Here is a 490-nt window from a genome sequence, read left to right as displayed (position 1 = left end):
TAGCATCTTTAAAGGACCCATCTCTAAAACAGTCTTATTCTGAGGTACTAGAGGTTAGGACATCAACATATAAACATCTGGAGACAAAATTCAAACCATAACACCAGGGAAAGGTAGCTGTTTTCCAATGGAGGAGATAAGGAAAGGTAGCCTGAAAATAAAGAAGAGCACGTGTCAAGAAAAAAAAAAAAATGGAGCACAAGATACTGTCTAGGAAAGTCTGATTAGTACAGTCTGGAGACATTCAATTATCACTTTCTATTTATCTTTTCTTTTCTTTCTTTTTATTAATTTATTTTTGATTATATGTATTTATGGAGTACAGAGTTGACTATCAGTATTTGTGTATAATATGGGATGACCAAATCATAATTATACTGTGACTTAGGAACATTGAGAGTCAACATTTAACAAAATATTACTCATTTAATCATATCCTAATTAATACATCATCCCCAAACTGCAAGTGAACTCTAATTGCATCTTTGGA

The sequence above is a fragment of the Galeopterus variegatus genome, unplaced genomic scaffold (genome assembly GCF_000696425.1).
Source record: "Galeopterus variegatus unplaced genomic scaffold, G_variegatus-3.0.2 Scaffold22919, whole genome shotgun sequence".
Taxonomy (NCBI): domain Eukaryota; kingdom Metazoa; phylum Chordata; class Mammalia; order Dermoptera; family Cynocephalidae; genus Galeopterus; species Galeopterus variegatus.
This window is presented reverse-complemented; position numbering follows the sequence as displayed.